Raw genomic sequence first — 22,596 nt, forward strand, 5'->3', positions numbered from 1 at the left:
TATTCATTGGGCAGTAAAATACAAAGCGAAGCTCACATGTCCAAACTTTTATGATACTTTGTTTTTTAAACTTCAGTTAGTACCAGCATCCGAGATTCAGACAAATGTGTTGATGAAACCATTAACTAAACTCCTGAAATTTCTCTCAGTTCAGAAAATTTTGATCAGGGCCTGACTGGACCATGACAATGTCTCAGAGAGGCTACTAATTTTAAGCCCACTTAAATATTTGTTTGACAACTATATAGTAGAATTTTACAGTGACTGAATTCTCTTATTAAAATTTGAATGTCCTTTTATTTAATATCTTTATTAGTTATATTTTCCTCTTTCGGTTCCCTCAAAATAAAACCCTACTTATGCGTGAACTTTGGCGAATAAAGTATAATTTAGAAAAACAAAAGAAAGTGCATACATTACATAGCGCATATCTTCTAACTCAAATGATATATCTCTTGGAAGTTCCAAATTCCCCTCCTCAACCTTATACTTACTATGATCCTTTCTTCTTTGTTCTCCACCCTTTCTGGCCCCCACCTCCAATAAATCTTATTTGATTATTTCTGAAAGTCTTTCTTTTTTACTCCTTTATCCTCCATAATCCAGAGTGTAACTTGACTCTCTTAAATAGATAAGATAGTTTCTGTTTTAAAATAAAAATTCCCGGGGTGGACTTCCTAAACTAGTGCCTCAAAATTTCAGAGGAAATGTGGAGTGTGAGTATAGAGAATAGAAGCTGTGAAGTCTCAGATGGTCAACAGTGTGCTAGAGTTCCTGTTAGCTCAAAGAGCAACTCTGGAGTCATTGATCTTGTAAGTTTTGCTGAGTGTTTATTTTGTGCTGGAATTCTGTAAGGTGTTGGTATTAAACTGTGGAAAGATTGGGAAAAGGTGACAGGAAGGTAAGCAGATAGTCCTTGAATTCAAATCTTGCCAATTATATTTATAATAATACCATTGTGATTCTGGACAAATAATTACTTTGAGGCATAAATTCTTAACCTGGAAATAAAATGAAACCCTCTTCCAAAGTTGTTAGGATTTGGTATCCACCTCAATGCCTGACACATAATATTCTAATGAGTACATTTTCCCCTTCTCATCACCTCTAGTCTCCATATCTTCTTCATAACTAATAAAGATAAAGGGGGAACAATAAATTTAAAGCCTAAGGTAAATCAGTAACAGTTCAATGAGTTCATATAGAGTACCTACTCTGCTAGAACAGTGTTGGATAGTCTTAGACTGTTAGGGATGCCGTAACAAAAATACCATAGATTGTGTGTTTTGTAAACAACAGAATTTTATTTCTAATCATGCTGGAGGTTGGAAGGTCCAATATCAAGTGGCTGGTAGATATGGTGTCAGGTGAAGGCCCACTTCCTGGTTCATAGATGGCCATTTTCATGCTGTTCACATAGTGGAAAGAAGAAAGGAGCTCTCTGGGGTCCTTTTTACAAAGAGACTAATCTCATTTATGAGGGTGCTATCTTTATGAATGAATCGCCCCCAGAAGCCCTACCTTCTAATACAATCACATATGGGGTTAGAGTCTCAATATATGAATTTTAGGGGGATACAAACATTTAGTTTATTATAATAGGGATACAAATAGGAATAAAATAGTTTCTGTGAGAGGCACTTACAACTTAGACTCATGGATTCTCAGAATCAAGGGGAATCTTAAATGTATCTAATGCAAGTACCTCTTCAGCAGACAAGACCTGAAATGAATAGGCAATAATAAACTACAGTAGGTTATCAAGTGCTCAGGGGATATAAAGAATGCAATAGGGTGGAACATCCTCCAAGAGGAACATTGGAAGGCCAGCATGATGTTCCACATTGGTGGTTACCTTGTCCAGTGGTCATGATCCATCCACATTGTCAGCATGCAGCCAGTGACTTAATGTCATTTTGCAGAAACATGCATTTAACAAATTTCACCATTATCGATGAATAGCCTAATATGCTAATTTATTAAGATAAATGAACAATTTACTGTCATGTGTACTCTAATACTTATTTATCTACGAATTGCCTCTTTCTATGGGCATATCTGTGTAGAAGTCCAAATTAAAATCAGAAAAGAGATAAGGCAGCAAAGAATTAATAAATGAAATTTGTATGATCTCAATAAATATAAATTAAAATAGCTTGAGGTACTTTTTTTCTTGTAATAGGGATAACCTTACCAATAAACAGTAGTGCACATGTAGTAGGCAAATATAGGATAATATAAAATGGCTAGTGTTAGAAATAATGGGAAATAACAATTTTATATATAAGGTGATAACTGGTAAGAGAAGAGGTTAATTATGTACCCATTAGATATGGAAAGAATGCCTGTTGTTTCTTTTAATTTTCCATATAAAATAATAGGACATGTTTGGGAGTACTCTTTCAGTACCCGAAGATTTCTTACAGTTTTCTTCCACCTGTGATGACCCAGAAGATAGCTCAGAATTGGAGGTGAAGTCATAAATAACTATATAATATATGTATTCCCTTCCGCCCCAGCCCCAAATATGATTTAGTTTTCTAACTAGTCTCTGAGCATTTGGAAAACATAAAGAGTGAATTCTACATGGTTGCTTAATATGTTTATTTATTTTTTTTACTTAATGCACAACACAGAAGTAGGCTTTTGGAGGGGGGGAGGAAGTACGTAATACAGCCCTAACTTCAAGCAGCTTGAAGTTGTATTAGAAAGGCAAAAATAAAAGTTTGAAACTAAAACTTTATCAGATGGTAATAAGTCAGTTTCCAAGAATGGATTCAATGAAGATTCACAAATTCCCAGTCTGGGATAGTTCTGGGCTGAATGTTGGAAATGCCAAAATGGGCATTCCTGCCTTTCAGGTACTCACAGGGAAACCCAACACGTAGCAAGTAGTTGTCTAACTTGAAAGGAGTATGTGTAGATGCCAGGGGATGCAGAGAGGAAATGATCAAAGGATGGGAAGGTTACTTGGAGAAGATTTCCTGTGAAAACGATTTGAGAGTTGGGTCTGGAAGGATGCAAATTAATAAAAAACAATGTAGGATAATTCGGTAGCTGAAACAGGGCTTAGGGGTGGGATCGAAAGTGGTGTGGTGGTGGAGGGGGTGGTAGAGAATTGCATACGCAGTAATACAGGTTTAGAAAAGGACAATTCTGCCTCAGTGAAAGACTGTCAGCTGTAAATTACTTTTCCTTTGACAGATCTCTATGTCTTTTTTCAATCCTCATTTTTATATCTTAGTTTTTATATCTTAGTTCCTTTTATATCAGTTCCTTACAGACAAGCATAACATATGTTGGTTATGAAGCTTTTAGGAGTTTGGTTGCTAGACTATTTTGAAGTGACCAACAACTAAAACAGGATACTGTTTGTTCCCAGTCCATGATGAAAAAAGTACAGAAAGTTTTGCATCAGGGATTCAGGAGCTTCCCCTGCTATAATGCTACTGTTTTCAACATGTAGGTACAGGTTCACCTTGCTGTCTCAAAGGGAATAGAAAAAGAGAGGGTGGTGTCTTGTGTAGCTGGCTTTAGGGGCCAGGGTTCGAAGGGGCATAAGTTACTTCCATGCACATTCCACTGGACATAACTCAGTTTATGACTCCCTTTTACTGCAAGGAGGGCTGGGAAATGTAGACTTCCTTTGTGTTATTCACAGTTGCCTCCGAGCAATAAGAATAATCTAGATCCTAAATGGAATTAGTTGTGTGTCCAAGGATGTTATCAGGGACGTTGGGAAAAGCTAATTAGCAAAAGTTAACCCTGTTCCCACTCTGGTTTAGAGCTGAAGCAAATTTATTTGTCAGTAGTATAGTAGAGATCTGAATTAAAAGATGCAGGTTTATTAGCAGAGATGAAAGGTATGATGTATTGTATACCTCAGTAAAGCTGCATGAAAATACAGGAATTACTGATATTGTTAGCTTAGTAGGTATCACTAGATATTGGGATCTACCGGGTTACTATTAAATCCTCAGCACCTCCCTCTTTACTCTTATGTTTGTATATCTTTGCCATTTTGGTGTACATACATGTCTTTAAAGATTTATGTGTTAAGGCTAATTATACATGCAGGTAGTCATCTTATCTCTCCCATTCATCTCTGTTTCCTAGTACTTGGCTGTAGATTCAGTTAATATGTGATGAAGTCTAAAGGAATGAATCTGTGTTTATGCATGGTGTCAAATATGTCTGCATATGCAGTCTCAATCACTTATTTTAATTCTGTGACTTATTTTCCCTTTCATCTCTGAGGGCTATTAAAAGAGCATAGTCTTCTCTTATGTATTATTTTCTCAGAAGCTTCTAGTATATAATATATCTATAATAAATGGGAATTTAATCAGTAATGATGCTTCTTCAGTTGCACATACTATACTTCTATTAAGAAAGTTTAAATAGACAACACCTATTTTATCCTTGTACTCACGTGCTGCAGGGTCAAACATACAATATGTTTCTTTTAGGGTTGACTTTGCTCCAAGTACAATGTATAGACTTGTTCTTAACTTCTAATGCACTATATTTTCAGACTCTTTAATACTATTTTTCTTTCACAGAATCATCATTGAATGAAATGAGGACATTACTGATAATAAAAGTATGTGTGTGTGCGCTCACGTGGTTAATGTTGGTTTTGTAATGGTGGATTTTTAGTAACTCAATCCAAAATAAACATGAACTATTCCTTGTATCAGTAATTTTTTCTAAGTGGTATCTGCGATTGTCTTTTTGTGTGTGAATGAACAATAGCAGAAAAGTGATTGTACTGTAGTTTCATAGCTCAATAAATTAGCCTTAGTGTGTAGGAGGTTTACTGTGCCTTAATCAATGAATAATTATTCCTTTCTGATCTCAGTAGGATCACATAAAAAAGGGGTTACACATGTAGCCTTGTTTCTTTTGAGGCTGTGAACAAAATTGTAAAATTATTAAGCCCAGATTAATTGCCTTTTGTAGCTATGTTGAAAGAAGTATCTGTGTAGCCCATATATGTGACTGTCTTTTTATATCAGGGAAAGGATCAGGGAGCAATATGTGCTTCATCTTTAACATGACTAAATTGTATTTTTAACATAGTAGAAACAAGAATATAGATCTTTGGAGAATGGGTTCTATTATATATATCTTAATTAGCATATTAAGGGTGTTCATTAAGAAATAACACATTATTTCATAGATCCAAATTTTAAAAAGCTGTTAACTTTTCCTTGATCTTAAACTTAAACCGAATATACCTGCTGTTTAAATTTTACTTTTTTAAAAGCAGTTGCCAAGTTGGCAGAGTGTGATACAGTGAAAAGAATGTACAGGACAATTTCAAATATCGTTGTAGTATTTGAAACTACACCTTGTATACTACTCTGTGACACTTGACAAATTATTTTGAAGCCTCAATTTTCTATTCTATAAAGCAAATAGTAATACCTTCATTCAAGGTTGTTAAAAAATTAGAAATTAAAATACCTAAGTATAGCTTATATACTATATATATATATACAGTACTTGCCTCTAGACAAGTTATTATATGACTTACACACACACTTACACACTCATGCTCCGATAAAGTCTCCTCTCTCTGCTACAGTTAAGAAAGAGGAATAATGGGTTTCTCTCTTGTAATAAGCTACTCTGGTAGATAAAAATAGCCACCAAAAGGAAGCTTCAGGGCCTCTTCCAGCAGGGGTCCAAACAGGATGGCGCTTGATGATTTGTGAGGTTATTAAAAGCCAGCCACTGATTTATGTAGAATCCTGGCTTCTAGGAGTTGAGGAGGTTAGTTTTTGTTTTACATTCTTGGAAAAGATAGAGTTGACCCTCATATTTGGCCTAGCCTTACTTTTGTTTGTAAATGCACATTGAGATGGAAGTTGCAGCATCATTTGAAATAGAGTAGGCAAAGATATTTTTTTATTATTCTTTCCTTCTCATCCAAGGCAATGTTACTTAAAGTTCAAACATAACCTGCATGACATTGAGTTTCTAAAGGTTGGTTGTAGGAGTGAGCTCAGAGTTGTTTTACCTCAACCTACAGCCACGTCCTAAGGTCACTTACTACGAGACAGCTTCTTCAAAGGCATGATATCTCCCTTTGAAGAAGAGATGAAGGTCACAGCTTTCTCATCTTATTGAGGCACAAAGGGGTGTTTCGTGTATTAGTGTCTTAGGGATGTTGTAACAAATTACCACAAACTTGGTGGCATAAAAGAATGGAAATTTATTCTCTCAGTTTTTGAAGACAGAAGTCCAAAATCAATGTGTTAGCTGGCTGGGCTCTCCTCCACAGACTCTTCCTTCTTTGCCTCTTCCAGCTTCTGGTGCCTCTAGGCATTCCTTTACTTCCTTGGCTTATGGCTACTTCCCTCCGATTCCTGTGTCCTCTGTCAAAACACCTTCTTTTCCGTGTCTTCTTTTCTTCAGTCTAATAAAGATGCTCGTTGTTAGATTTAGGGCCCATCCTGATAATTCAGGATAATCTCATCTCAAGATCATTAATCACATCTGTAAAGATTCTCCTTCTAAATAAGGTAATATTCTAGAGATATAGACATGGTTATACATTTTTGGGAGCCACCATTCAATGCAGTACAGTTCCTTTATTCTCTAAGACAAATATAGCAAACGAGAATGATTTCTGGATAGACACATAGGAATTTAGCAAACAATGCATACCTTCTACTTTTGCTGCCATGGCTAAAATTTATTTTATAGAAAGGGTACACCAACATTAACATGACATTTAAGAACAGTGGATGACAGTCACAAAGTTTGTATTTTATTTTTTTCCCAAGAAAAAGGAGAGAAGAATTAATAACTGCAAGGTGAGTGCCAGGATATCTTCAAGCTCACAAAGAGGACTGTACTGGACACTTCTGTGCATAATTTTAAAAAATTGAAGTGAAATTCACATAACATAAAAATAACCACTTTAAAATATAAAGGTCAGTGGCATTTAGCACATTAACGATATTGTGCAACCATCATCTCTGTCTTGTTTCAAAATATTTTCATCATCTGCAAAGAAAATACTGCAACTATTAAGCAGCTGGGACCTATTCCCCTATCTACCATCCCCCGGCAACCACTAATCTGCTTTCTGTCTGTAGATTTATCTATTCTGGATATTTCATATAAATAGAACCATATAATATGTGACATTTTGTGCCTGACTTCTTTCACTTAACATAATGATTTCAAGGTTCATCCACATTATAACACTATCATTACTTCATTCTTTTTTATGGATAAATACTATTTCATTGTATAAATATACTATATTATGTTAATTTATTCTTCTGCTGATGGATATTCGATCTGTTTCCACCTTTTGATTATTCTGGGTAGTGCTGCTATAAACCTTCATTTGTACGTATGTGTTTGTATTACATTTGTTTATCAGATATATAATTTGCAAATATTTTCTTCTGTAAGTTGTCTTTTCACTTTCTTGATGGTGTTCTATGCAGAAAGGTTTTAAAATTTGATGAATTCCAGTTTTCTATTTTTTCTTTTGTGTTTATGCTTTGGTGTAATATCTAAGAATATATTACCAGATCCAAGGCCATGAACATTTACCCTGATGTTTATTTTAAGAGTTTTAGAGTTTTAGCTCTTACATTCAGGTCTTTGATCCATTTTGAAATAATTTTTATATATTGTGTGAAGTAGAGTTCCAACTTCATTCTTTTTCATATAGATACTATTTGCCCCAACACTATTTGTTGAAAAGTCCTTTTTCCTCTCATTGAATGGTCTTGACACCCTTGTCAAAAAAGAATTGACCATAGAGTTTATTTCTGGACTCTCAATTCTTTTTCATTGACCTATATGTCTATCTTTACGCTGGCACCACATTTTTTTTTTTAATTCTTGTAATTTTTTGTAGTAAGTTTTGATATTGGAAAGTATGGGTCCTCCAACTTTTTTTCTTTAAAATTATTTTAGCTATTCATGGTTATTTTTATTTTTATATGAGTTTTAGAATGTTATTCCATTTTTGCAAAATATGTCATTAGGATTCATTTAGGGATTTCACTGAGTCTTTAGATTGCTTTGTATTAATATCTCAATAACCCATGAATATGGTATGCCTTTTTATTTATTTAGGTCTTTAATGTCTTTCAGTGATGTTCTGTAATTTTCAGTGTATGTCTTCTACCTCTTTGATGAACTTTATTCCAAAATATTTTATTTTTTTGATGCTATTGTGAATAAAACCATTTTTTAAAATTTTCACATTGTTCATTGCTAGTATATAGAACTGTAATTGATTTTTATGTATTGGTGTTTATACTGAAACATCGCTGAACACGTTAATAGTGTTAATAGCCTTTTTGTAGACTATTTTGGATTTTCTGGGTATAAGGTCATGCCATCTGTGAATAGAAAAAATTTTACTTTTTCCTTTTCAATTTATATACCTTTTATTTTATTTTTCTCTTGTCTAATGACTATAGCTAGAGCTTTCGGTACAATGCCAAATGTAAACATTGAAAGCGGGCATCCTCATTTTGTTCCTAATCTTGGGAAAACGTTCAGTTTTTCATCATTGAGTATAATTTGGCTGGGTTTTTTTTTCATAAATGTCCTTCATTATGTTCATTTACCATAAGATTTTCTTCTATTCCCAGTTGATTGAATATATTTATCATGAAAGGATATTGGATTTTGTAAAATCCCTTTTTTGTATCAATTGAGATGATCATGTGTTTTTATTTTATTTTATTAATGCGATGTGTTATATTGAACTCTTGTACATCATTTTAAATCCTCAATACTTATTTCAACCATGGCATTTGCTATCAGTTACATTCAGGCTTTGATTTATTTCATGTCGATGTAAATTAATAATGCCTCCCCATACATCACATAAGATATCTGTGGGAACCTGTTTGACACTCATATATGAGCATCTTGGACAAGAGAGGTGACAACATTCAGAGTGACCCTTGACTTCTGGGGAATAGAAGTCTATGGATTAATGCTTCTCCTTTTCTTCCCTTTGGGACATGGTTCTGAAGTCAGTTTCAGAAGACTTCTCAAGAAGTCTTGCTATATTAAGCAACCAGTTGCTCATAATGCCGTTGACTTGATAATAAATCTTTGCATTGATTTTCTCTCCTGGTTTCACTTCCCTTATCTTTTGATCATGCTTCCTAGGATTGCATTCAAATAAATTACTCATAGACATTTCTTTTTAAATTCTAATTTTGAGACCAACCAGGCTAAGACAAAACTAAAGAGTCTGCTATACCTGTCTAGTGAGATGGGATGAAGTAGAGAGAACTGACAAGTCTTAATGCAGCTCCTGATTCTTGGTATCAGTACTTTTACCAGATATTACACAGTGCTGTACATCTGTTTTGTTTTCATTTCTGGGTACACTACTACTGATTTTTGATATTGGTTTTGAATTTTGAGGTAGTCCCTGAGCTCATTGAAAGTTGTTCGTCTCATCATGAAAGCTTTCTGCTTTTCTCCTGTTGACTATGAGGCAATCTATGATAATTGCCTTCATTAATTAAAAATATAATTAATTACTTACCTTCAAAGAAAGTAAGGAGAGTGGTTCTTAAGTATATATAAATTTTGAATGGATACTAATAATTAAAATAATTAATCTCACATTATTTAACACTATGTCAGGTACTATGCTAAGTTTAATTCTAACATCCCCATCATGAAGCAGATGATAATATTAGCCCCACTATACCTTTAAAAAACTTGACTCCAACACAGGTGACATTAATTATTCAAAGCACATCTTCTTATCCACCATATTAGATGACCTTAAGGGGTTCTTTCTGTGAATGAGTTAAAGTTCTAGTTATAAAATTCATAAAATGTTTGAATAAATCTTTGTAAGAAGCCAACACATGGAACTTTCATCTCTCTTGAAATGAAAACTGAGGCTAGCATTAACAATTACAGAGGAGATAAGTTTTTGATATAGAAAAACTGGTTTTAGAATATGATGTTATTTTTGATATAATCTTGAAACATAACAAAGTGTAACAAAAAAGAATGGACTTGATTCTCTTGACAGTACACTCAGAGTTTAAAAATCTGAGTTACTCCTGTGTCTGTACACACAGAATCTAGAGATGTTAATATTTTGTCATTTTGCTTCTAGATGTCCTCAGTGTTTGCACCCCTGTGGAAGCTGGTTCATCTTCAATTTGTCAGAAAAGATCAGAGATGGTTTTGACTTTTTATGTCCTGAGCCTGTGCACAAAATGTGTAAGTACACTGAAATAATGAGATCAATTTTACTGTTGTCAGGGGTCTTCTAAAATGATTTTGTAATGATTGTTGTATTGGAATGAACTTCCCCTGTAATTTCAGGGTGAGAAGGAAAGAGCAATGATTGATTAAAATAGAAAAAATAACTATTGGAATTGTCTTACGTTTACAGGCTCATTCTTTGCCCAAGTAAGGCTTGAAAGGATATAACTCTGTTAAAACAAAAGGTTTAACACATTGAAGAGCACAGATTCTTCTTCAGATAGTTATGAAATAGCTTAAATATTACCAAATGATAGGCCATATACTTATTCACAAACGAAAGCTTTCCCACTGCAGTCTAACATATCTTTCATCCAGTTTTTAAGAAGGTAATGTATTAAGTAACCTACCTCTCGGCCCCTGCGATAGATTACTTTTACTGCAAAGGCAACCCAGAATTTTGAAAGGTTTATAGTTAAGGTAGTGATTACATCCACAATTTAGAACTTTTAATGCCTCAGGAAATTAATTTTGTAATTGTTGTATATATTTGTACCATGCGAGCATTATTTCAATGGTTATTTTTGCTTCGAGGGTAGGTTAGTTTGGGGAGACAAATGATTATTCTTGCTGGGGAGAATATTAGATTTTATATTCTTTTTTTATTTCTAGGGATTCAGATGATGAATTCAGACATAGGTTTGAGCCAATTATTGAGTTTTCATTGCTTTATGGTGAGCATTTGCTTAGTTTGTTGGAAACTGTAATGGGTTGAATAATGAGCTAGTCAAATTTATTTAATTTGGGAAAATAGTGTAATTTGACTAATTCCATGTAAGATTTAAGAGATTATTTTTGAAAATAAAGGGTGACTTGTTGTTTTTACAAATTCTATTTTACTTTTAGCTGGATACTGAGCCTATTATGCATTCTCGGCCCACAATATAACTGTTTCTCCTCTTTTGATTTACCCAAAACAGAAAGTCACTTTCCAACAGCAGCCGGTCTTCCTTTTTTTAAAAAATTTATTTTATAAGTTTCAAGTACACAGTACATTGGTTAGACATTTGTACAGTTTATAAAACGACCCTCCCAATTGCTCTTTCTCTCCTCTAGCAGCCAGTCTTCTTGATGAAATTGGAATTCATGAGCTAGTATGTTGAAGTGCTTTGGGAAGATTTAAACTGAGATTAGATTGAGGTGAAGAAGAAAGAGTGTGTGTGTGTGTGTGTGTGTGTGTGTGTGTTTAATACTTGCAGACCCTGTAAGAATTAAAATATCATCAAGAACTCTTGATTAAAGAATAATCACTAAATAGCTGAGCTGAGGAAGTTTCTCATGAAATCTTGTTATATTTATATTTTATTACACATATCAATTAGGGATTGTTAGAGGAGATGGTTAGCCACTCAAACTAGCCCACATTAGAGTTTTATTGTAAGACTTCTGTGATCTCAGGGCACTTAGCAGTTATAGCAAGAATTTTAATTTCTAGCCAATTTTAATTTTAGGAAGAAGGTAAAACATGATAATTCATTCTCTTATTTTGCTTCACAATTTTTAAGAGAGTGACACATCTGTGACACTTAGAATCGGGTACAAATGACACCTCCAACAAGCAACAATCCTTTCTATATAATCTAGCTGTCATTGAAGAAGTATGTCAGTGTATTTTAAGAGTTTTTCAAATAAATCAATTATCAAATCTTTGTCAATGGAGTTGATTTTAAATATTTCCTCTCGTAGAGTTTCCTGCAACTATGCTTTAAATGTTAAAAATTTCCTTTCAGATCAATCATTGTACCTACTGAATCACTTTTTTCAATTTCCAAATCGTCTCCCTTTGATCATCTATGTATTTATTCTTTAACCATTACTCCATTCCATGTTAATATATCAGATATGTTGAGTTTACCTTCCACAGGCATTTTCTGCTCTGATAGGCATATCTATGTCAAACAAATCAGCTTCCTCATTAATCCTTTCAGTACGTTACGTTATTTTTTTCTTGCAAATGTCCATCCTAGAGTCTCCACCATTATCCTAGGACTTCCCATTTATCTTTTTCCTGGGCTGGCTCCCTTTTTTCTGAACTTCTTTCTTGGTTTACTGCAAACTTTATAATGGAGTTTATTTTCCAGAAGATACCTGAAAGGAATACATAGGAGGTAAATTCTTTGTGAGCTTGAATGTACCAGACATCCTTATTCTATAATTATGCTTGATTTATACTTATATTTTATAAGTACATTGGCTAGCTACTGAATTTTAGATTGGAAATAACTTTTTTTCAAAACTTTGAAGGCCTCCCTTTATTATCTTTTAGTGTTCATATGTCTATCCAGAAATCTGACCTCATCCAGATTCTAGAATCTATGTTTCGGTTGTTTTGGTTTCCCTTTTTTGTGTTAGAAGATTTCTCCACATGTTTAGTAATCCTTGCCTGTCTCTGTATTTAGAGTAAGAGCTTCATATTTATTTGGAACATCTTCATAATGGGGATTTATTACTTGATAAGGTTTACTACTGTGTGATAAGGTGGTAATATGGCATTTTAATAGAGTCCTTAAATCTCATATATGTACAGGTTTTCTTTGGGCCTTTCAGTTTCTCTAGAGAGGACTTCTCCAATTTTATGCTCAGTGGCTGAAAGCCTAGTGATTTGTGTTCTGGGAACCGAACCAGAAAATGACCTGCAGTCTCACCATTCAGTACAGAGATTTGCATTTCACCCTCTATTACTCTATAGAATATCTCACCATGTATTTGCTGTACAAACCACTACAGAGTGCAAACTTCTGATCTTTTGGGGTCTGGGAAGAGATCTGGCAGTAATTGTTTCTTAGGTAAACTTTCGACTAATCCTCTTATTTTATTATTCATATACCCATTTCCCCCTATATGAACATCTCACCTTAAAAGGTACCTGGTATTTCCATATCCTGAAACTTTCCGGGCTTTTGAGGTAAAACTGTCAGCTTCCTATTGTCATCCTTCAGTTCAGGTTGAGGTTTCAGCTTTATCTGGTTTGCTAAACACTTACTGTTTATCTATCTATCTTCTAATATTTCAGAAATGTATTTGATATTGCTTATCTGACGTTTTCTCTTCTCTTATTCTTTTCATTCATATGGGTTTATAAGTTTTAAAATTCTTTCACTGTAAGTTTAATATGGTGTTGCATTGGTGAGGAATAAGTAAATACATGCATCCACTGTCATGCTTCATTGGAAGTTCATAAACTATCTTAAAGCAGTATATATAAAAGATAGTGATACCTCTATGGTGTGACATTAACACTATTTAAAATATTATCAAGTTATCACTATAATATCTGCAAATAAAAGAGGGCATAAATACTCTGAAAACATAAAAGCTTGCCTTTCCAGCTCTCATGCTGTTTTCTCAGTAGAAGAGCTAACTCACATGATACCTTTACAATGCCTCCTACCCGAGTTCTCCAGTTGTACTTTGCGGATCTTTCTGTTGTAACACACATTTTTCTTAATCTGTTTATCTTTTTCTCACTAAGCTTCAGCTACTTAAAGACAAATATTAAGCCTTATTAATCTTTGTGTTCCCTGACTTGGCACAGTGCTCGGCATATAGTAGGTATTCTAAACATATATAGATATGTTTACTGAAAAATGTTGAAAGAGTATGTTAATAATACACCTACATTTTCAAGGAACTCTTACCATCTCATATCTAACATAATTACTTTCCAGTATATTCCCTCTTATTCCCTTCCTATCTTCCCCACTCCCAACAAGTAAGATATGCTTTTATTCATCACTTGAACCAAATGAGTAAAGATAATTTCATATATTTCTTTGGTTACTTATTTTTTATTTTATTTTTTTGCAATTTCACTGAGGCTGTTTAATCATTTGAGGTGTTTTACTATTCAAAACAATTGTCTCTAGAATGAGGCAACATAGTTTTTATATATTCTTGGCCATTTACGGGGATTTATCCAAACATTCTTGCCAGTTAGCATAAAGTTGAATGGCATAAAGTGGTGGCAAGGCTTAGATACAATTTTATAGGATGGCACCCTATAAAAAAATAAAAAATGAGTGCTATGAAATTCAAAAGAGGGAGAGCTCACAAATATATGAAATCATGAAGGGTGTTTTGGGGGAAGTACCATTTCAAATATGCTTTAAAGAGTGGCAGAAAAGAGAGAATACAGTGGAAAGTGATGAGAAATAGGAAATAACTATTTATCACAGACCCAAGAGTATAGAGTGTAGAGGATATATAAGGATATATGAAAGGAAGCTAGAAAATGTAGGCCAAGCCATTTTGTAAAGGACTTTGAATATCAAGCTAAGGTATTTTTGCTCAATGAAGCAGCAGTGGGGAGACACTGATGGTTTTAAACCAGGGAATAGTAATATTTGAATTTAATATAAGAATATTAGTGAGGCGGATGTATCAGAGAGCAATTAAAGGAGAGACTCATTACGAGGTTACTTTTGTAGTGTGGGAAGAAAAAATGAGCCTCTAAAAGAGTAAAGACAACACGATCCATTAAATTTTTAGAAGTTAAATAAAGAATGGAATATATATTTTTTATATGTTCATTACTCTGTTTGCATTACTATTCCATTGTTCACTTATCCATTGTTTGTCTCCTCCTTCTAGAATGGAATCTCCTAGCAAGTGTCTTGTCTGTTCCCCTTCAGCCTTGATCTCCAGTGTCTGGAATAGTGCTTGCAGTATTGTAGTTACTCAGGATATGCTTCTTGAAGGAATTAGGGAGACAGAGAAAGATAAAAGAGGCAGAACTAAAATCAAATAGGTCAGATTCAGGTGTATGAATTATGGGAAATAAAATAAACCAGACATCCTAATTAATGAAAATTAAGTGAACTCTGCAATTAAAATACAAAAATGGTTAGATTGAATTTTTGAAAATGCCAATTGTATGCTATCTAAAAAATTCATATGTAAAACATAAAGATACAGCAAAAATGAATGTAAGATGGAAAAATTATCCCAGATAAATACTAACCAAAAGAAAGCTGCCGCAACTATATTATTTTTATACAAAATAGATTTTAAACTAATATAAAGTTAAATGTAATGTATAATTATATATGTTTGTATATTTAGAAATTGCGTACACCTGATAATATTATTAAAAGATATATAAAACATAAGTGGATATAACTACATGGAAGATTGGCAAACCCACAGTCCAAAAAGATTTTCACATACTTCTCTTAGCAATTGACACAAGCTTCATCTAATGAGTCTATGTAGAACTTACACAGAAGTTTCTTTTTAAGCACTAATGGAATATTTAGACTAAGTGGGAAAAATAATGGTATTACAGACTGGAAGAACAGCAGAAGCTGAAGAACAAAGAGCAAAGATGAAATAGAAAATGGCTAACACACAGAGGGCATGGTGGATGAAAGTGAGCATTGAGAAGGAGAGTGGTAAGAGACAGGCATATAGGGGCCTGGCTGAGGGGAGAGTATGACATGAGATTGAAGGTTTCAAGTTGGGGAGTAGCACAGTCAGACTTTTAGGAAGATCATTTTGATGAAAACGTGGAGGAATAGAGAGCGGACTGTGGAATGAGTGAGTAGGATAGCAAGGATAATGGAGACTACTTGGGAGACCATTTGAGTAGTTCAGGCATAAGACAGTGAGGTTCTGAATTAAAGCAGTATCAGCAGAGGTTGAAGAAAGAATTCAGCTTTGGTCAATGCTATGAAGATATAAGGAGATATAATTGTTAGTATAAGTGACTTATTGAGGGAAAAAATATTGGTATGGCTCCATATTTCTGGGATGAGTAGATGTTAGTGTCATTAATCAAGACAGGATCAATAACAGGAGGGCAGGGTTAAAGGGATATACCTGTCACATGAGGTTTAGAATAAATTTTTATTTAAAATTAATTTCGTAATTTAAAAATGCCTGTGATAGTACGAAAGTGGAAAACTTCATTCTCTCCAATGATTTTTTTTCTCATGTAACCAGATAATATGACATCTCTGAATTATGTGTATAAAGATTACCTGAGGAGCTGTTACCTGGAATTGGCAGACCTGAGCTTAAGTTCTGGCTTTGCCATTGCTATCTGACCTTGTTTATAACTTATGTGCAAGTGTGTGTGATTCTGTTTTGTTGTTGTTATTGTTGTTGTTAAATGACAATATAAATAACTTCTGGATGAAGATTTCTCAATTCATTCCTTAAAACCATCATCTCTAAAAATATCCCAATCCACAAATATGCATGATCTGAACCAGTGAGTGTGTGTTACCTCTATTGGGTTCCATGCAGTTCCACCAACATTCGAAAGACTAAAAGACAGTTCAAACCTATTGCTTCATATTTCATGTTCTTTTTCTATTTTAAGAACAGATCTTTGAAAAGTAAAAAAAAAAAAAAGATAATAATTATAATGATGATGATAATGATAAAAATGTAGAGCTTTTTATGGCTCAAATTAAGCATTTTAACTATATTCTTTTGACATCACATTGCAGATATGATTAGCTGTATTTTGTATTTGATGAAATTGAGGGTCTGAGAACTTAAGTAACTTTCTAGAAATTGTGTAGCAAAGAAAAGTTGAGGTTGAAATATAATTCCAGCTTTCTGATTCCAATTTTTACATTCCTAAAATTATTCAAAATGCTATGAGAAATTAGACCTGGATTTGATGAATAAAAAAATATTATTCGTAAAGTACTTTCCTGTATTGAGAGTATGTTTGCTGCTTTGGGTTTCTCAGACAACACAGTGTATTTCTTATAAATCTGGCAATAATCTTGTAGCTTGTGTAGAGAAGGAATTGTGTCTGTTGTAGGAGATAAAAATAGTTAGCACAAATGTATTTACAATATTTCTCCCTTTCGTAAATATACAATTTTAAGTCTTTTCATCAATATAATCACTCCAAAAGATTTAGTATGTATAGCTTTTTGCAACATTTTTTTTTCTTTCTTTCTTTTTTAACTAGTAAACTGTGGGACTATACCATGCCTTGGAAGTTCCTCGCTAGGAGATAAACCAAATTCTATGTTAAATCTCAGAACTGAAGCGACTTGACTTCCTTGATATTTTAAAGTGTTCAATCATGTATTGTCCTTAGGAAAAAATCAACACTGATTATATATTTTTCAAGATGTTTGTAGAATTCGATGAATTATATTTACCACTAAATGATAGGTTTTCTAATAATGACCATAGATTTGTTGGGGTCTGTAGCAAACAAAAGTCAGCTTTTGAGATTCCAATTGCAAATTTTTAATTTTTTAAAATTAAATATCGTCTATAAATTGTCCTTTGCCTTTGCAATGTCCTGGGAAAGGCTCCAAAAATTCTGTCAGATCATATAGTATATTTTTGCTTAATATCAATACTAGTAGCAATAATAATAAGAGTTTACCCTAGTTATATACCATGAGCCAGGGATTGTGCTAAGTGGTTTACATGCTTTAGTAAACAGCATTTTATACTAGATACCATTATTATTCCTATTTCACAAATGAGAACCATGAGGCTCAGAGAAGTTAAACAGCTTACCCAAGGTCACACAGGCAGTATGTAGAACTGAGATTTGGGCACATATTTTGCTAAAATGTATTTAAAGGCTATGAATACAGAATTTACAGTTTCAGAGAGTAATGGAGGTATACCGAATGCCCATTTGTTTCTGTGGCCTGACACCTGGGTCATCATTTATGACAGTTTGATGCACACTCACTGATTCCAAGTGTCAGTTGAGAATGGCTGCTGCAATGGCCCCGTAGCACTCACATTTGTTGGAAAATTCCATGTTGATCTTTATATATATAAATAAAAACTCGTTTAAGCTTCCGAGGTTGGGTTTTTCAGTTGCAGTGCATAATTTGAGTGGTGGGGAGCCTGCATGCCTGAGGTGGGAAGATGATGATGTACTTCCTGTAGGCATGAAGGCACTCAGAAACAAAGCAAGGCCATCGAACTGTCATTTGTTGTTCTTCCTACTCAGGCTTTTAAAAAAGAAACTAAGGTCAATTAACTGGGAAGCTTAACCTCTCTTAGCTTGTCTTTCTTTGCATAGGCTTTTAGCCTTTTAAATAAATCATTTTCCTCTTCTCTCCCTCCCTACCCCCTATCTATTTTGAACACGTTCTTAGATTTCTCATGCTAGGCCTAAGGAGCAGACTGCTTATATTCAAGAATGATTTGGAGGGGATAAAGTGTGCAAGATTTTGAATTCTTGCCATAAGTCCTTGGCTGACAGCCAGCCAGTCTCAGAGGAATAAGGCTAATGAAGGGAGGGTAAAGAAGATCCGGGAGTGCGGCTGGTAATGCAGTATTCATTTAATTGGGAGCAGGTACCGGTGCAAACTTCTCCATTTTAATTGGAAAAAGGGAAGGGGATTGTTAAGGAAGAAGGAAAAAAGAATGCATAAAGTTTTTAAGCTGAGGAGCCAAAGGCAGCCCTGTCTATGCCAGAGAAAGAACTCAATTTAGGGCAATTTGCTCTGCAAGCTGGGCTGCAGCCTCCCCTGGGAATAGGGATGAGGAAGAAAATGAAACCAAAAGAGAACTTGATAAAATCACCTAGCACAGACAATCTCAGTAGAATAGGTTTTACTGAGTTAAATCTGCCCCAATCAATATGATTCTTTTCATATAAGTTACAAATAAAAAGCCACAAGATTACAATAAAAATCGAGACTCGAGTGCTGCTGATGTTGCACCTGGGAGTCTTAAGAACTTGTTATGGAATATATGTTTTTGCAACTATAATGTTTGTTTTTTCTTTTCATCCTGGTCATGCGAATTGACTCTTTACTTTTCCTCCTCATCCATTCAGTTTTATATATAGTTTTAAAAACCGTCGGAGGTAGCTCTTTCTGCTGAATTTCTCTTGCACTGGAGTTTGGGGATTGGTAGTTTCTTGTCTTGAAATGTGTTGAATTGAACATGGGGCTGATTTCTCATGCTACTGATAAACAAAGAGATTTCTTCCTATTGCATATTTTAATGACATAAGGGTTTAGGACATTAATGTATTAGTAAAATAATAAAAGAGAAGTGAGGTTTCCTATAAGATGAAAAAACAATGCTTTTTGATGCACACAAGAGACTATTAAAATAAAATATCCTGTAATTTCACATTTAATAACCATCAGTTCTTAATAATTTTTGACTGTTGTATAAGTAGGAGTTGTAGGTTACTGATGGTTTTAATGTGATAATTTTAATTCTGATCCTTAGTGAATAAGGAGGCAAAAGACCAAACATTTTTGTCTTTCTGCCATTACTGTTGAATAATTGATTTAAAAAGTTGGAGTGGGGATCATTATTTTAGTACATAAAAGTACGTTTTAAAGATAAAGAGTCTAGACCACAAAATTTCTGGCAATTTGTTATTAAATTTCTTTAAAATTATTCATAAATAAGAAAAAAGAGATCATGGTGCCTTATTTAGATAGATTCCACCTTATATAAAGTCAGTCATATATTCAGTGTTAGTAAACCCGGTGAAAGAAGAGGCGACTGTGAACATTTTATTTCTTTGTTAATCTTCCTTGTGAGTTGGGAAAATTTGCTGATAAATGCTAGCCAACTGTGGCCTGCTTATTTGACTTTACTTCAATTACTAGAAATTTAAGATTAGAATTGAAAAGATATTTTTCTCGACAGATGAAAAAGAGTAACATCTCAAAATGTGGTGCAGTTGTCAACCCAAATATTCCATCTGTTTTTTTCTCAGTACCATACTGAATAAATGAATCAATCTATCCACCAAAAATATTTATAGAAGATCTATCTGTGCTAAATACTGTGAATGATGTAAAGATGAAAACAACACAGACCCTGTCATCAAGAAACTTACTTTCTGAATGGGAAAGGCAGAATAAAATAAAATACAGAGTCTAAATATTACATTAGACAACAGGAAAAAAAGCTATTCCTAAACAATATGTAATTGATGAAGTCTCAACGATTTTTTTTATTGGTTTGCAATGTATAATATCTGAATATTTGAATATGGACAACTTGTGCCATATTTTGGGAGGAGTGGTAGGTCCAGGTGATTTGTTAAAGGTTTATGGAACCAATGGTACTTGACCTGGCTTGTATTTAGAAAGGCAGAGAGTGTGTGGGAGGCCATGCCAAGTTTATGAAATGATATACTTTTATCAAAGATAAGGAACTGAGAGAAAAGAGAAATTAGCAAATGTATTTGGGAAACATTGACTATAGTGGAGATTCTTATAGAAAATTAATAGAAATTAGTTGAGGCCACTTTTTGGAAAGTTGTGATTGGAATGTTTTCTCTATCTTATAGAAATGTCTAAAGATTTTTGATTAAATTATTATTTTTTTAAAGAATAGAAGAGTTCTTTAAGAAAGACCGCTCCAGTGGCAGCATGCGTAATAAATGAAAGGAACAGGGGCCTCCATGCACCCATTTTTCCCCCATGTGACCAAGTGTTCTTTTTCTCTTGTGTTGTTCTTTATTGACAGAGTTTCAATCCAAAGAAATGCTTCAGATTTGAAACTCCTGCATAGGCTGACAGTGGCCCTCCTATTTTCCCTCAGTGGAGCAGCCCACAAGCTGCCAACCCTCAGAGTGACATTGAAGTACAGAGTGGGGGAGGAACATCAGAGGGAAAGACTTTTTTTTTTTCAACTCAGAAATTCTCATTAAAACATTTCATTGTATATATGTACCATGTTGTCTCTATCCAATCACCTATCAGAAGGCATTTTGGTTTCAATGTCTTGGCCAACATGGATCATGTGAACATCGGGATGAATGAACACACAGTGCAATATACATATGATGTATTACTGAATTGTACACATAAAAACCTATATAATTTTATTAACCAACGTCACAACAATAAATGTAATGGGAAAAAAAAACACACACATTCCAACAGCTTCTGTCTTTTAAAGCCTTCAAGGAATCATTGGAAATCTCTAATAAGACGGTTCTGTCACTTTCTCACCTTTACCTCTGGAATCACAGGCACTTACATCTGGATGGTCAGGCAAGGAAAAAATGCCGTCTCCTTTATTATTCTCATCTTTCCCAACTTGGTGGCTTCTGGCCCCAAATAAACTTTTTTTCTTCTTCCTCAGCTGTAAAATAAAATGTCTGCACAAATCGGTGTTACAAACAGGAATTGGTATGTGTTTAATATGAGTAGGTGGGAGAAGGGGTCTTTTCTACAGCTCAGCCACCCAAGATGCTCTGTTTGATTCTGTAATCTACTATTTCAGTGCTGTGGTTTAGCCTCTGGAAAAATAGTGAATTGAAGGATTTGCCTTCATCTCATGCCCACTGTTTCTTTTATGCACCTTTTCCCACTGGAGCATTTTTAAAAGACATGAAAATGATTAAAATAGTTTTGAGCATGGGAAGTGCTTTTCAATTGCTGGTATTTTCTGTAGGGTTATCCATTGTTAGCACCTTTTTGTTATCATTAGGAAAAGGGGACTGGGTGTCTAAATGCCATGCCATTCTCAAAATATTATACATAGATCATCACCTGCTTCATTCATATATAAGATGACTCAGTTTTGATAAGTCAGGCACATTTCTGTAAGAAAGGGGAATTATAAGAAGTGAAAATTATTTTTAGGTGTAGCTATACATTTGTAATGATAACAATGTTTTATAATGTTATAATATCAATAGTAATGATATCACAGTTGAATAGCTATTAGAAAATGTGTTAATTAAAAATCTGTTTGTCAATTATGGATGAGAGTTTTTTATGAGTTTACATATGGCTTTGTGCCTTTTTGAGAGCTGTCATTTTATAAAAATTTTAATTGAGGTGTATCTCTTCTAGGAAGTACATACTCATGAAATTCATTGTTTTCTCTCTTGTATTCAGCACCAATGACTATATTAATATGAAAGAAACCAAGTTCAAGTGTCAAAAACAAGTTACACCATTGACTTTATTAGATTATACTAGATTCAGATTCAACAAATGTTTATGGAACCACTAATTCAGCCAGACATTGTGCTGTATAATATGATACCTATTATTTAAACTAAAATTCTTCAGAGCAAGGAAATACACTAGCTATGCATATTTACATTTTACAGATAAGAAATGTGAAGTCCGATTAAGTTAGTTGGTGACTTCATATCTAGTGAGTTAATAGAGGTGGAATTTGAAGGCAGGGTTCCATGATGCCAATATGAAAGTTAATAAGTGATTTTGCAACATTAAATTTCTGACCCCAGCCCGACTTCTCTTTACTGCAAAATCTACAATATACTTATTGAATTAACTAGTGAACATTCTTGAGAATTATTACTTGTATTTGGAGGATGATGACAATATATTCCTCCTTCTGATAGGAATATCTCTTTAA

At 33.9% G+C, this 22,596-nt stretch overlaps 1 long non-coding RNA gene across 2 annotated transcripts in view; it reads left to right on the plus strand.

Annotated features, from left to right (window-relative positions):
- Positions 1 to 22,596, plus strand: part of LOC107502720 — a 309,664-nt gene that overhangs the window by 214,720 nt on the left and 72,348 nt on the right. For both annotated transcript variants that reach the window (XR_001595058.2, XR_001595059.1), the window contains exon 2: positions 10,136 to 10,242. This is a non-coding gene — a long non-coding RNA (uncharacterized LOC107502720). The remainder of the gene's footprint in view (positions 1 to 10,135; positions 10,243 to 22,596) is intronic.

Source organism: Rousettus aegyptiacus, unplaced genomic scaffold (assembly GCF_014176215.1).
Source record: "Rousettus aegyptiacus isolate mRouAeg1 unplaced genomic scaffold, mRouAeg1.p scaffold_m13_p_1, whole genome shotgun sequence".
NCBI classification, from domain to species: domain Eukaryota; kingdom Metazoa; phylum Chordata; class Mammalia; order Chiroptera; family Pteropodidae; genus Rousettus; species Rousettus aegyptiacus.